Here is a 16538-nt window from a genome sequence, read left to right as displayed (position 1 = left end):
GAAACTCCCGATGCACGAGTGAGCGCTGTTAAAATAAGCTCTGCATTTTTTCTGCTCCTTTTTGCCATATAGGACAAAATCTCATCCCAAACATGTCTTTTTGTCTGTCGCCACCAACATTGTTTTGGCGGTCAGATGCATCCTGACCGGTTTCAGAAGGCAAAGATAGTGTTAGCACATTTTTTTCACTCATGCCTTGTTTCACAAGTGAACGGTATCTCTGAAGAATGGCAGAATACTTTTTAGCCTCTCATACACATCCAAATCTGCAGCTGCAGCACTTCAACCATAGCTTTGTCTCGCTCGTTTTGCTCTACATGTCTGACGGAGCCTGTATGTTGTTGCTGCTGATGGTTTAACATGTCCAACTGATGCTGCGGGACCAAAAACATTTTCTGTGTGTGCTCCATTTTCACCTGTTTGCTATAAGACTGGTGATGAAGGGTATGGCAGCCCCTAATAACGGTAGCAAGAATCCTCCAGATTGGTTGATGGATCTTCTCTTTTTCAAACGTTTGACCTTTTTGTCTGGAACCAGCCTGATTACTTTTTTTCTTTTGTAGTTGTCTGTACTGTTGATCAGTCAGCGGGATAACACCTTTCAAAACATTGAGCGATATCTCACACAGAGCATTAATAAAATCATTAAAAGCATCATTAAAAGCTTCTAAGAAGTATTTTGTATTACCTGGAAACATCTGTCTACCTAAAACTGAAATTTGATATTTATCTCTCGGGTTGTTAAACAGAATTAAATAATTAGTGTTCAACAAAATTGTTGCATAAACAAATTCTGAACTAAACACATGCAGCTCAAGTTCCTATGATGAACGTATTGTGTGGACACATTTTGAACTTCTATGCTGTCAGACGCAGTATTCATCACATCGTCGATAATGAGCAAGTTGTTCTTATCCGGAGGTAAAAGGACATCGTCACTCAGAGACTCCAGTGTACCATTCACAAAGGTGATTTTTCTTATCTGAAGAAGTTGATTGTATAAAGGTTGCCAGCAGGAGTAGATGTAAACAATATGCCAATTTTGGTTGAAATAATAGTGGATGCTTTTTCAATGATGCTTTTGACAAAGAAAGTCTTTCCACAATTACTCGGCCCACTAATAACTAAACTAAAGGGTGCTGGAGCCTCCCATCAAAGGCTTGATCCTGATCAGTATCCATAAGGGAGTGTTGTATAGTCAGGCAGCACCCTTCTCTTGTTATAGACCACCTGAACTTTTTTTACATCTGTGTCATTCCTGAGATGAAACCTCTTCTTATTGCGTTTGATGGTGTCAGACTCTGCAACTAAACGCGCATCCCTGTTGGCCACAAATGCCTTGACTAAGCCTTAAAACGATTCGTGGGTAACAACTTTAGAATTAACATCATTGAACCTTTACACTTAACCTGAGTCTTGCCCTGTTTTGTGTAATAACATTAGCATTTTGGACCTCCAGAGACAAACTCAGTAATGTGATCATCCTCTCCAGACCCGCCATCATTGAGCTCATCAGTCAGCTCACCGAGGTATGGTCCTAAAGGGGGTACCCACTCCCCGGGATGAGAGGTGAAGATAACTGAATCTGTGTCGCAGTAAAGAATGCGTTCCTGCAGCTTGTCTAACAAGTCATACAGAGTGAGCCTCGCATAGGCCGTAGTCATAGCACCGACAAAGACATTCACATCCTTCACCCGCGACCCTCTACCATCAGCGTGACACCACTGAACCACTGCAACATCATCAGAGATGAAACAAAACTGGCGAACGTCATAATGGTCACTGAACATCAGCTGTGTGAATCTGGCAGGGTCTGTAATCAGCTCGCAAGATGGCATATTTGTTCACATGGAGAATCACCCCCAGAGAGAGTTCAGAAGCAGTTTATTACAACTTCTGATTGCTTTGTTTACACAAATCTTAGCAGGGTCAAGTCTGATGCCTTCTCTCTCATAATAGTCTTGAACAAACTTCTGCTGCTCCTCAGCTGTTTTGACATTTTTCGGGTATCCAGATGCCTGCTGCTTGAATTTCAAAAATGTTTTGACATACGGCTTAAACAGTGTGTCAGTCTTATTAGGGAGGTGCCAAACTTCAGCGATGCAGACAATCTGATACCCTTTTTCAATAGCCTTTTCAAGCTCAAAGGAAACCTGACAGTTGCCTCTCACGTTCAGCATGCACACAATCACTGTGCTGGCGCTGCTCTTCAGCAGACGTTCTGCAGAGAGGAAACATCAGCTTATTGTGGCACTTGTAGGGCAGAACAGGATGAAATAGACCCCTTGGAGGAAGCACAGTGCACTTAACAAACCCGAAATAATTTTCAACTCTGTCAAAATGATTGGATATGATCTGAGGGTGACCTATTGGATAATGTTTCGTGCACTGAACAGTGGGGTAAAGACTTGTAAAATCATAGTATCTGATCTTTTCATCTCCACCATCATCAACCTTGTGGTACAGTTTCATCGCATTAGTTCTCCCCCAAACAACGCGTCTCTAGGGTCCAGAGGCTCAGGCTTTTTGTATTTGTGCATAAAGTCCTTGACTGACTGATCAGTCGACTTTAATGATGACCAATCACACCCCCACATGACCACGACATTAAGACCATAATGCATTCTTAGAGCATTCACCTTCTCACAACCTGCATGATACAACTCGCCATATGACAGCTTGGTGGCAGGGTTAACATCACTCTCCGGGTAGCAGCGGAGACAACCGTGAGAGAAACACCCAACGAATTCATATGCACTTCTGCTGGAAGCATCAAATCCATCCACAAAATAAGGTCCTACTTTTTGTTCGCCGCCTCTGAGAGCATGCTTGATAACAATGTTTTGTTTCGTATTGAAGCCATTCAAGAGACACGTCTGAAAATGTCTTATTCTGATCAACATGCGCACCGTGATGAGTCAATGCCAGGGTGTCTTTTGGAAGAAACAAGGTTTTGAAAATCCCCATGCAGTATGATGCCAGGGTGGCGTGTGAAAATGGATTAATCTGCGTGCACTCCATCAAGGTCTCGCAGTATATTTTACAAGCCATTCTCAACACCTCGACATCATTAATGCAGTACTTACGCATTTCAGCCTGTAAATCAAATGGTTTCTCGCAGGCAGGCTTGTACCACGCCATAAATTTCTCCTTTTCAAATTCAGACATTTTTTCATACCCGTAAAAAGACGGGGCAGGATAAGGACCTACATAGAATTCGTCAGCCCTTGTGTTAAATGTGTGTGGAAAGAAGCCTTTTTCAAGGTCCTCGAATCCCAAGGCAGAAGGTGTTTTGGCCAAACGCATGGGCAGAGAGCTAAATGAGTCCATCCATCTCTGATCATAGGATTTGTCATACATTAGAACGACACGACTCCCTCTCATTGTTACACCCGGAGCAATACCCTGTTTAATGAGGTATTCCAGGAGAATATAGCTGTCGAAACCCGAAGAATTATGGGCTATAAATGTATAGCCACGGTATTTAGGCCTTCTGTAGTGCCCAACGAATGCAGACACACAATTCAATGTGTTGAAACAGAATTTTTTCCCATGCATATCCATTGTGCACACAAAAACGGCCTCCTGCTTTCCGTCATGATACCGGGTCTCAAAATCCTATATTATGTATTTTTCATGAGGTTGTTTCATTTCAGCAGGCTGAAGAAAACACTCGTGATTCATGCCAGTGTCTACCAGGCGTTCTCCACAGAGTGTACATGCACTTGGGGCACATTTGTGTTCTGATTTGTCTGACTTCCTGTATACCGTACCACATGTTTCACAGTATTTCATATGATCACACGGTATTAGATTATGTACCGGTTCTACTAGTTTGTGCTGATGGTAGCAATGCTGCGACTTACAGATACGTTTACAGTCTCCACATTTCACAGTCTGTGACGGGTAGTTTTGACACAGTGTAAAGCATACATTGCATCTGAATCTACATGTGTGGCACAGTGGAGTCTGATATGTACTATAACAATAATTACAAAAATAGCTAACTCCAAAAAACCCTGTTGTGCTTTCAATGACATAATAATGACCATCGTGTAAATACATATATATGGTTTGAGGCTGCGGTGTGTCGTGTGTTTTGAAACACTGTAGCTGTTTTCGTCCTGCAGTATGATGGAAAATAACGATTTTAACATTTAGCTGTTTTTCAAAACTGCTGACATTGGTGAAAGAAACCTGCTGCCTGGGGTCGAGCCCTGCATCAATGTGTAGCTGCTTTGCACAGAGTAGTTTCTCATCCTCAGACACCTCAGCATTGAGAGCATGCGCCAAGCACAGACAAAAACACAGGTTGTTATTACTATTTTGAGGATTATACAGATGTCATTATACAGATTATACAGATGTCATGCATCTTCTAAGGCTTGGTCAATTGAATTAAATTAAATTTAATTACCTAAATTAGCTAAACTCTCTCGCACCCTGCAGGGAACCTGTTGCAGATTATCTAGACTGGTCTCTCTAAAATCAAGACGCTGACGCAGTTCTCTGGAATTAAAATGAGGCATGTCCCTACTCCTAACCCCACCGCTGCCATCACCACTGCTGCCGCCAATCTGCACAGTGTCACTTTCATTCGTATTATCTAATACATCAACAGCTGCATCAAAATCATTGCTAGGAGAAGGCGGATGCTCATGAGAGTCAAAATGGTCAGCAGAGGACACAACATCAAGACTACCAGTTGCATCAGAATGCACAGTAGGTGACGATAGGAGGTCGTCATTAACACTGTCAATTGCTTGATACCAAAGTACAGATTGTGAAAGAAGCTCATCAATGTCAAAATGCCCTTCAGAAGGTGTGGCATCAATATCACCAATTTCATCAAACCATTCTGTAGAGGATGGTGTGTGACTGCATTCACCGCGGTCATCACCCACATTATCAGCATTGCCAACATGAGAATTAACAGCACCGTTACTTCGCATAAATTTTCAGTTAAAATTTAAATAATTAAAACAAAAATACGCGGCACTAGATTGATTGACAATGGTCTACAGCAATCAGAACGCACAACACAATGTGCTGTTAAAGCAAAAAAAATTCAGCGAAACAGCGAGTCTGCGAAAGGTGAATCGCGTTACAGTGAGGGACCGCTGTACAATAATTTCCAGTAGCACTGCTGGTATATGAAATGGTGAGTTTTGAGGTTGTCTTCAAACAAGTGCATTGTACTAGAAAAGGGTGTTTGAAGGATTAAAAATGTAAAAAGTAATGACTATTTTATATTTATGAAAAAACTTTATGCAGAAAAAGTAGCAAAGAAACAAAAACATAACACATGGACACTTTTGGCCACGAACAAGCTGAAGGGATGGTGATTTTTTTCAATGAACCCAGATTGTTAAAAAAAACACTTAGACTCAAATTTATTTATCAGCAGCATCAATAGTAACAAAAATACAATTTAGTTTTCGCTGTCAAAGTCGATTTAACTGAAGTGACGTGTTTCCGGTCGCAATATGGCGCCCCCCTGTGGCTGCAGCCAGATGCTCATGTACCATCAATGTGGATTGTCAAACAGCTCTGCATAGCTGCAGTTGAATTTGGTGATAGCAGGTTTACAAACAAAGTGATCAGTTATATTTTGATAAATGAAATTTGCCCTAATCCGGTTAAAAGAAATTTTATCCTTAAAGAATTTGAGACCATGGAGGTTAAGGTGATAAGACAAAAGTATATCTCACTTCCTCTTTCCCCTAAAGTAAAAGAGGTTCACTTTAAAATCATTAATGAGGTTTATCCAACCAATGAATTCTTAAGACGGAAATTAAACTTAGATGTGAACGCCTGCACATTTTGTGAAAATGATATTGAAAGTCTGGATCACTTGTTTTTCTACTGTGAATCAGTGCACTCCTTCTGGACTGACATGTGGAGCTGGCTACAGTCCAGGAGACTTCAGTTACCACATTTGACGGTGACAGTAATAAAGTTTGGAATTCTTGCTGAGAATGCAGATTTTGACCTGTTGATTAGGACGTTTTTGTTAATGGGAAATTCTTTTTATTCAGAAATGCAGATACTTTAAAGCTAAACCATGTATAAACAGATGGCTGAATGACTTTAAACTCTGGGCTAAATCGCTGAAACATGTGAATAACAAGAAAGCTCATAAACTTGTTGTTTTATTTAAAGAGTTTAATCTATGTTAAACAAGAAACCTCCCTAATTTATAATCTTGACTGCCCTTTTTTGTTCATGTTATTTTTTGCCTTTGGTTCAAATCCTTCAACGACTGTTCTTTCTTTTTGTGCTAGCTCTTTTGGCTTTGTGTTTATTTTTTTTATTTTTTTTGTTTGTTTTTTCTTCCTTTTCTTTCTTGCTATAATGCTCAACCGAGGATGTTACATATTCGGATTAATGATGGTGCCTTGTATGTTATACTGTTGTTTGTAAATAAAGTTCCTTAAAAAAAAAAAAAAAAAAAAGTGGATTGTCAGGACTGAGAGACCTCTTCCCTCAGGGGAGGAAACAAGATGGCGGAGTGTGCAGCAACTTTACTGCAGGCGTCCGAACTTTTTTGGCTTTCTTTTGTCCTGAAACTGTGAATTTATTAAAAGCAATAACCTGTCTTTTGCGCTTTTTGTGCACTTCAACCAGCCACTGAAGAATTAACTATAAACCAGCTTTAAGTTGTAATTTTTCCGGGGTTAATTTTGATACTTGTCCTATGACCACGATGGATCATGACTACAACGTTTCGGTTTTGAGAGAGGCGTGTGACGAGGAGGATATTCAAGATTTGGAGATCACTGACATGACTTCCAAGGACTCCAGAATCAACTGGGCTCACACTCCGACAAAAAGCCCTAACCCGAAGAAAGCAAGAGGGGTGCGAGTGCAGCCGCTGGAGGAAGAGGACACCGCCGCAGCTATCTTGCAAGCAGTCAATGTGTTAAAGCATAAGATGGATGAACAGACGGCGTTGCTGCGTAAGTTTGAAAAGCGCATTGATATGAACACGGCGGAAATAAGAAAAAATAAAGAGTATAGTAGAACTCCAGGAGAAAGTTGGTGAGCTGCAGAAAGAAAACAAATCCCTGCGCAGCTCCTGTGAGGAACATGCTCGATATAAGAGGAGATGGAACCTAAGGCTGACTGGTCTTCCTGAGAAAGATGATGAAAACACGAGAGAGTCAGTTATCGGGATTCTCACCAGAGTTGTGCTCTTGTCTGTGGATAAACTGAGAGAGACTGTTGATACTGTTCATCGGCTGGGAAAGAAGGGGAACGCTGCATCTTCCGGGTCCCCGAGAGCCATAATTATCCAGTTTGGCATGAGAACGGTCCGGGGCGACGTCTGGAAGAAATCGAGGCATGCGAGGGTTTGCAAGGAGATGAACATCCGCTTCAAGGAAGACTTCTCCAAGGAAGATCGGGAGGCTCGAGTTAAGCTGTGGCCGCTGGTCCAGGACGCCAGGAGTAAGGGAAAGAGAGCGTTTTTGAAGGACGGCTACGCTCTGATTGATAACCAAAGAGTGGACCCGAACTGATTTTCTTTTGTGTGACCTTTTTCACCTCTCAGGTATACTGCTGTTGATTAAGCCTATTGCTTAGCATGTCATTTAATTTAAAATTTCCCGGTTGTTATGGGTTATTGCACTGAATAGTTCTTTTATACAGGACACAGCTGCTCGTTCCTGCGTGTCTTCTTAAGTTTCTTTTTTTCCCCCAATACTTTTGTAATAGTGTTATATGTTTTCTGTTATTTCTTTGAACGTCAGGGGGCTAAGAAACATTGTGAAGCGTAAGGCTATCTTTCTTTTTTGCAAGGAGCAACAGGCTAACTGTGTCTTTCTACAAGAGACCCATTCGGCAGAGGCAGACACAAAGTTCTGGAAAACACAGTGGGGTGAATCTGTTTTCTTTAGTCATGGTACGTCTCACTCAGCTGGAGTGATGATTTTATTTAATAGGTTTCCGGGAAATGTCATAGACTGTAAAAGTGATTCTGATGGTCATTGGCTGATGATAGTGTCAGAGATTAATGGTTCAAAATACATTCTGCTGTGTGTATATGGTTATACTAATAGAGCTCAGAATAAGAAACTTCTAACCTTCCTTTGCGAACAGTTAGAGCAATGGAAATTGAGCTATCTTGTTGACAAAGTTGTTGTGGGGGGAGACTTTAACTTAGCTCCTGATCCCTCTGTTGATCGTCTTCCATCCGGGACCTCATGCCACAGTTACGATGAAAGTATCCTTAATTTGGTCAACAAAGTTAGTCTCTGTGACGCTTGGAGGCTGAAAAATCCATCTGTATCTCAATTTACTTGGTTTAATTCATCTAATAATGGTCAGTGTTCCAGGATTGATTACTGGTTAGTCTCTAACAATTTGATCAACAACATTTCTAAGTGTGAAATCTCAGCTTCCCCTCTAACTGATCACTGTTTGATTTCCTTATTCATTTCATTAACCAAGGTGAAACATCAATCCCTTATTTGGAAATTCAACAACCTCCTGCATAATGACAACTTCTGCCTTGAAGTGAGAAATTTAATTGTAGAAATTGTTAAACTAGATATGTCACATGTGAGCAAATGGGAATGGTTTAAATTCCAAGTTAAACAGGTAGCAATTCAAATGAGCAAATCCATTGCTAAACAGAAAAGACAGGAGCAACAAAGCATTATAGAAAGAATTAACAGGCTATGCTGCAAACAGGATTTATCTCTGGACGAACATATACAACTAAACACTTTTCAATCTCAACTAGACAAAATGTTCTTAGAGAAAGCAAATGGTGCCTATGTTCGTTCAAGAGCCCAGTGGATTGAGGAGGGTGAGAAAAACTCTTCCTACTTTTTTAATTTAGAGAAATACAGACAATCAAATAAGAAGATCCAATCACTGAATATCAAGGGCGTTTTGACTGAGGACCATGACAAAATAAACGTGGAAATACTTCATTTTTGCAGTAACCTTTACAAGTCAACCTATTCAACGGAGAATGGCACTGTGTTTCTGGAAAGTCTTAGAGGCCTTAATGGGACATTGGATGTGGATGTAAAGGTTCGTATGGAGAGTAAACTTGCAATCGAAGAGCTGGACAAGGCAATCGGACAAATGCCCAGGGGCAAATCACCAGGTATTGATGGGCTAACAGTGGAATTTTACTCCTTTTTCTGGCATGACATTAGATTAACTCTTTACAGTGCTTACTTAGAATGTATCTCATCAACTAATCTTTCACCTACAATGAAACAAGGTCTAATTACTTTAATTCCAAAACCCAACAAAGACAAACTACTTCTGGATAATTGGAGACCCATAACCCTTCTGTGTAATGATTATAAATTACTGGCTCATGTATATGCGAACCGCTTAAATGATTGTTTATCACATTTAGTGGATGAATGTCAGTCGGCGTTTATAAAAGGAAGACATATACACAATCACATTAGATTGATTTTTGATATGCTTGATTATCGCCAGCATATAAAGACAGAAAGCTTAGTGTTGTTTTTGGACTTTTATAAGGCTTTTGACACGGTTGAACATCCCTTCCTGCTTAAAGCCTTGAATTTCCTGGGTTTTGGGGAAAACTTTTGTAATGTGATCAAAATGTTTTACAGTAACATTTCTAGCTCTGTCTCACTTAACCCTGGAATGACACCTAGGTTTGATGTGCAGAGAGGTATCCGTCAGGATTTCCCCCAAATTGTTCATATTAACCACTCAACTGCTGGCACTTCTCATCCAAAAAGACCCTGATTTATATGGTATTAACATCTTTGACAAGGAATTCAAAATAAGCCAGTTTGCTGACGATACTGCACTGTTTTTAAGAGATAAATCCATGGTAGCTAAAGCGCTTAACACTATCTAATTATTCTCCCAGGCGTCAGGACTGTGTCTGAATATTAACAAATGTGAATTGTTACCTATTCACACGTGTTCTGATTCTAATATAGCTTCTATAAGAGTTGAATTGGAAGTTAAATATTTAGGTATGGTGATTTCTAAAAATATGTCCCGAAGAGAAGACAACATCTGCAATCGTATCATAGACATGAAGAAATCCCTTAGTCATTGGTTAACCAGGGATATCACTATATTTGGCAGAGTCATCCTTTCCAAAGCTGAAGGTATCTCTAAATTAATTTACCCATGTCATTCTCTTTATATTTCTCCCCAAAATATTAGGAAAGCCAACTCAATTATTTTTCAATTCCTATGGCAAAACAAAACCCACTATATTAAGAGATCACAGTTGGTTAAAGACTATGAGAAAGGTGGTGTCAGAGCCTTAGACTTTGAATCAATGATCGGAACTTTTAAGATCAACTGGCTCAGAGCTTGCTTATCTCAGTCTGATTCCATGTGGTTTCATATACCCAGATCTTTATTTAAGGAATTAGGAGGAATTGATTTTCTATTAAAATGTGACTTTGAGACTAGTAAAATACCTGTTACACTCTCTAATTTTCACAAACAGATTCTTCATTTTTGGAAAATGGTGTTTACACACAACTTTTCTCCTCACATGTCGACCCTATGGAACAATAGAGTGATAACTGCTAACAAAAAGACATTATTTATCAGGAACTGGTTTGAGAGTGGTATCTTGTTTGTAACTGACTTGCTGGATTCGAGTGGTGCTCTATTGGATTACGTGTCTTTCTCAAAAAGACACGACTTTAATTGTCCATTAAAAGAATACAGAAAAGTTTGCTGTGCTATCCCGTTGGCCCTAAGGCAGCTGATACGCAACACAATGCTACTCTCTGTGGTCAATCCAGCGCTGCCAAACTTAAAAATTGGTAACCGCATCCTAAATGATAGTAAATGTAACAATAAATTTATCAGTGTGAATTTTAAATCTATTCTTTTCCAGGGGTTTAACTCAGGTAGATATTTGCAGGCCCTTCATGGGGACCAGTCACTCATGGAAAAGGCGTTCTCAAAATTCACTCAGTGGCCTGTCTCCCCAAAAGTAAAATAAACTCATTTCAAGATAATTAATAATATATATCCTGTGTCTGAATTTTTGAAGAGGAGGTTTAAATTTGAGGTTGATCAGTGTGCATTTTGTGATTCAGCCTGTGAAACATTACACCATTTGTTTCTCTCATGTCCTGTATCAGCTGCCTTTTGGTTAGAACTACACAGTTGGTTATCCCTCAAGATCAACGATATTCCCCAGTTTAATATTTCTGATATTATTTTCTATATGGCTAAACAACATCCATCTGTCTCTACTGTGATTAGCATTGTCATCCTGTTAGGTAAATACCATATACATTGTTGTAAATGGAGGAATAGAAAACCATCCTTTACATGGTTCATCAATGACTTTAAACATTATTTCATGTCACTTAAAAAACTGAAGTCAAGCAGATTTGCCACAATCTATGATGACATTTCCCATTTGCTACTGTTTTGATTATTACCTTTATTGTGTATCAACCTGTGCTCTTTTTTTAATTCTTCCCCGTTAATACTGTGGATTTTTTGTCTAGCCCCCATTTCCCCATATCCTTGCTGTTAGTTTTGTTTTATTGACTGTGTTGTTTTTTTTTTTATCCTCCACGAGAGTTCATTTGCACTATAATGTGTTATGTTGTTTGTGACTGTATTGTTTCAATTGTTAATAAAAAAAAAAAGTTGATCGCAAAAAAAAAAACCAAAACCACGTGCGCTAGCATAGCATGCTACTTGCCGCTAGCTCCGATGCTAACTTCCGTTAGCCATTTTGCAATGAAAGTGCCTTTTCCGAGGCTAAAGCAATTAGCACCGAGTCTGCTGCACCTTATACGAGATGTTCTTTAAAGGTTTATGTCACATTACTGTGGTATTGATGTATGGTTTTGTGCGAAGTTGTTATGTTCAATCTTCAATCAATCAATCTTTATTTATAAAGCACTTTTCATACAGAGAAAATGTAGCACAAAGTGCTTTACATAGTTAAAAGCAGCCCACCCCACCCTCCAACTCACTCCCCACACTCTCAATACACATATATCCCCCCACCCACACACACATACACACACGCGCACACTTAAAGAGTAAAAATTGGGCTGGGCTCGCATGAGCCAAGTGAGGAAACACTATAACAGGGAGCCGTCTGCACCAGGAGCCGGTCACAGACCGCAGCCTCCAGGCTGGGCACACAGCAGGAGGGAGGCAAAGGAGCCCCCCAGCCAGGCTGAGAGGACCCCAGAGACCCAGCAGCCACGGTCAATAACAGCCCCGGTGCAGAGAGCGCCCTCCGAGGAAACACTGGAGATATGACGCAATACAATATATATAGGGTAAAATGATAAAATAAATAAGAACAGGATACAATATAAATATAAATAGAATAAGAAGATTAAAAAATGAATAAGAATAAAATCAAACAAATATTAGGTAAATCCTAAATTAATAATAGAATAACAGGATAGAATAAATAAGCATAAAATAAATAAACGCTAAGTAAAAGCTAAATTAAAAAGGTGGGTCTTGAGCCTGTTCTTGAAAACATGTACGTTCTCTGCGGCCCTGAGCTCCTCCGGCAGGCTGTTCCACAGACGAGGACCATACCACTGAAACGCTGCCTCTCCGTGAGTATGTGTCCTGACTTTAGGGACAATCAAAAGGCCAGTACCAGAGGACCTCAGGGTCCGCGAGGGTTCGTATGGTAAAAGCAGATCTGAGAGATAGGAAGGCCCAAGACCATTAAGACATTTAAAAACCAATAAAAGAACTTTAAAATCGATCCTGAAACACACGGGGAGCCAGTGCAGCGATTCTAAAACCGGTGTAATGTGGGCCCGCCCTCTGGTCTTCGTCAGCACACGAGCTGCCGAGTTTTGCAAGAGTTGTAAAGTTGAAATATTCTTCTTAGGAAGACCAGAGAGCAGGGCATTACAGTAATCAATGCGACTGGTAATAAAAGCATGCATCAGCATCTCCGTGTTGGCCCGAGAGAGAATAGGGCGGACTCTGGCTATATTTTTTAGATGATAAAATCCAATTTTAGTTACATGTTTAATATGTGGGATAAAACCAAGCTCAGAGTCAAAAATAACACCCAGGTTTTTCACTTGTAGCACATGTTCACTTTTCTCATGGTGCTAATTATAGTTCTGCACAATTAAGTATTAGCAACGTGAAATTAAGTGCCTTCACCTGCACTGTACTTAGCTGAAACTTGATAAGTCTCAAGCCAATGTGTATTTTTAATGCACTGCTGAGCTATTTAGTATTGTTTTAAATGTGTATTTCCTATGCACTTTTTCCCTTTGAAATGAGAATAATTTTTTGTACAACATAGAATATTTTGAAAGAAATTTAGAAGCACTACAAGCAACCAGTAGTAATAATAAGTTACAGGCATGATAGCTTAAATGTTGAACTACTGTGTTCTGGCCTGGTCCCCAGGTCAGGTTTTTTCCCTTTGCTTATTTGGATTGGATTGGTTTTGAGGACCTGAGAAGAATCGAGGATCCCTTTTCCAGTACTGGATGGCGAGCCCAGCCCAAATAGCCGGATGAACTGGTAGATTGTAACCCGACTGGTTACAAACACACTGAGTGACTATTGAACATTGAAAGACTGAAATTGACTTTAAAAAAGACACAAAAGACAATATATCCTTGGGTCGACCATTTGTGGGGTTAATTTTATTTTATTCTGTTTTCAAGAAGCGCACTCTACTTTTGTTAAATGTGCACAACTTTAATAATTGCTAATAAATGCAATTGTGTTTTCTACACCTACTGTGTACAAGTCCTCTGTTGTCATACACCCTTAGCTCCTACAAATCTAGAACCTGTCTGATCTGGTCCATATTTCCCTTCTGTCCTCGTACTGTGGTTAAAGGTAACTATACTGCCGTACTACAGGCAACGAAGGCAAGAAGTAGCACTAACAGGTCTTACATGCCCATTACTAGTATTGCACCACCAGTGTTACATACTCATTGCTAATCCTTTTCATTTTGGCCAGTCCAAGCATTTAGAAATAAATAAACACAAAAACACCATTCAAAGATAATTTTTACTTTTTCTACTTATCAGGTATGACCAATCTGAAATATCTTTTGAAGAAATGAACAATATATTCTAAACTTGACCTCAGGCCCATCAGGTTAATGCAGTCATTACATGGACATGTTTCATTTTAAAATGAGATCAGAATAGTTTGGCATTAAGTCATAAATCTGTAAGAACAAACCTGTGTTCACAAACATGTTTATCTCTCTTGTGTTTACGGGTCTGTGATCCTCTGGTAAATGTAGCTGTAAATGTTGTTTTCCTAATGCAGGTGTTTCAATATACACGAATACTGCTGCGTTCATACACCGATGTTCTCCATGTTCTTTGCAAATAATGCAAATGCTTGTGGATGGTGCTGAGGATTTATATCTTAACTTCCTGCTTCTATCATGGTTAAAGCTGATGAATCCTCTGGACATCAAACACTGATGGTGTTATTAGAGCTGAGTGAAGTTTGATGGATTTATTATCCATGCTGTGACACATGGCAGCTGTCAGAGCAGAACACATGAAGTCAGCAGGTGTATTTAAATTCAGCCTCTGCTTCCTCTGAAGGACAATGACATCACAGTGTGGCCGCAAAGGGCGTCCAGAATCCTAGCCTCCCACAAACGTGTCCACCTTCTCCCTGGATTTGAAGCACAGGTGGGCCCACCCTATCCCAAGATGCATTGCAGCGTGGTGGTGGAACATATATTTTGGGTCCAGAGTCTTTGGGGATGTTTTCTGTTTGAGTCTGGCTTCAGTTCAGTCTAATTTAGCAGCTGTGACATCAGAGATTGTAGGGAAGGAACAGCCACACCCACAGGTGAGTTTCCCACCCAGAAACAGAGCGTGAACATCACCTCTGTCTGTGATGTGTTGGTCACAAGTTTTGTTCTGGGCTTTTAAGTGGAGGGTGGAGCTTGTGAGTGATGGAAGCTGAGAGCGGTGTTTGCACATGCTCAGTGTGACAGGATGTTGGCTGCTGTGTTTGCACATGCTCAGTATGACAGGATGTTGGTTGCTGTGTTTGCACATGCTCAGTGCAACAGGATGTTGGCTGCTGTGTTTGCACATGCTCAGTGTGACAGGATGGCTTGATGGCTCTGTCCCAATTCAGGGTCTGCATGCTTGAAGTACGCATTTTAAGTGCGGTTACGTCACCGCCACGCGACGACGGCTGTCCCAATTCGAAGTGTACTTCAAATGCATACTCCAAATGCGCCGTCGATTTCCCCAAATATCAAGCGTGGTCCGGCGCACGCTTCGTGGTCCCATATATCCCACAATTCATAGCCCAGCGGTGGGTGTGGATAATTTTGCCGCAAAATACGGCAGAAGGGAGCGGCCGAAGAGATTTTCTTTTTTTCCCCCCAAACTTTATTGAAATTATAAAGTGAACAGTCAGTCATTCCAGTTCAGTTTGTACAGTAGACATACAAGGCAAATAAGAGTAACAATATACAGTGCAATGAAATAAGAAGGATAAATAAATAAAGGAGAAAAAAAGAAAAAAAAGGGGGGGAATGTGACAGACTTCATAACAACTTTGTACTTGAAAATTGTGACAGCTCATTCGTTAAACATTTCTGAATGAATTTAAATCAATGATAAACCTTTTTTATTGGAAGTTAATTTAAGAGAGTTTAAGTAATATTCAATTTCAATCAAAAACAAATTAAATGATGGGATTGAGTTTTGAAATTGACATTTATGTACATGGAATTTCCCTAAAAAGATGGAGCAGCCGAAGAGTGAACTGTCAAAAGTACTGAATATGACGTCACTTATTTATGTGCGAATGTTTAATAATTAAAGTCAGTCATATATCCACAAACACAACAAGCTGAAAGTCAGTGATATATGTATATGTGTGTATATATATATATATATGTATATATATGTATATATATCTGCATGATGTCACTGTAACCAGTGATATCATGCAGTTTGTGTTTTGACCTCCAGAGGGCGACAAATCCGCACAGACAGAGAGCTCAATTCAAACTTTGCTGCCATCAGTAATAATTCTTCAAATATAATCATCAGTGTTTGAGCAGTTATGATATCAGGGACAATCTAGACATGTGTGACAATACTGAACATGTCACATGACACACCTCAAACATCATGTGATCCACTCTCAGTCTGCACTTTCATTCATGACTTCAACAGGTTGAAATGAGCTTTGAAGAAACCTTCAGTGAAATAAAGCTTTCATCACAGGATTCATGTGAGCAGCAGATGAACTTTGTACCAACAACATCTTCAATAACAGAGTTTGAATGAAGCTCAGGTGTTGATGCTGCTCACTGATTGGACGCTTGGTTTCAGCTCTGCTCTCAGTCTTTACTGCACAGGTGAAGGTAGAAAGTGTGACTGGATCTATAGACTGGAAACAGAGAAACATGCTGAACATTTGAAGCTTTGCAGCAGAAATGTTCATGTTACAAATACAGCAGAGCTGATCTGGGATCAGTGTGTTCACACCTGCAACTACAACAAGGTTTCATGTCTCCACACGTCAGCATGTGAACTTTACTC

This window comes from Astatotilapia calliptera, chromosome 3 (assembly GCF_964374335.1).
Source record: "Astatotilapia calliptera chromosome 3, fAstCal68.1, whole genome shotgun sequence".
Classification (NCBI taxonomy): domain Eukaryota; kingdom Metazoa; phylum Chordata; class Actinopteri; order Cichliformes; family Cichlidae; genus Astatotilapia; species Astatotilapia calliptera.
Note: the sequence above shows the minus strand (reverse complement) of the source record.